Consider the following 372-nt stretch of genomic DNA (forward strand, 5'->3'; position numbering starts at 1 on the left):
GAGACAGAAATCAAGCAGTAATTATGCATAGACTCAGAACAGGATCTCGCTGCTTGGGAGATGTAGTCTACAGAATTAATCGTAAATGTACACAAAGCCTCTTCTGTACTACCTTCTCAAATGCCCTGACTTACAACCAATACGCTCAGTCACTTACTATGATAATTCTGATGCATAGATTTAGCCACTTCTAGCAATCAGATTAAACCTCTGAACACCAGTAGATGAAAACGGATACTATTATAACATCCACCGAAATAAGATATCGGTTACACAATTTTTTAGATTAGATACGACATTTGGGATTGACTAAAACACTGATATTCGCTATATTTTCCAACAGTCTAATTGGTGACTGTCCTTCTAAGATTT

At 36.6% G+C, this 372-nt stretch overlaps 1 protein-coding gene across 1 annotated transcript in view; it reads right to left on the minus strand.

The window, feature by feature from the left end:
• Positions 1-372, minus strand: part of LOC119581728 (alpha-(1,6)-fucosyltransferase-like) — a gene marked incomplete at its 3' end in the record, with an annotated part of 49,931 nt that overhangs the window by 48,844 nt on the left and 715 nt on the right.

The sequence above is a fragment of the Penaeus monodon genome, chromosome 15, assembly GCF_015228065.2.
Source record: "Penaeus monodon isolate SGIC_2016 chromosome 15, NSTDA_Pmon_1, whole genome shotgun sequence".
Taxonomy (NCBI): domain Eukaryota; kingdom Metazoa; phylum Arthropoda; class Malacostraca; order Decapoda; family Penaeidae; genus Penaeus; species Penaeus monodon.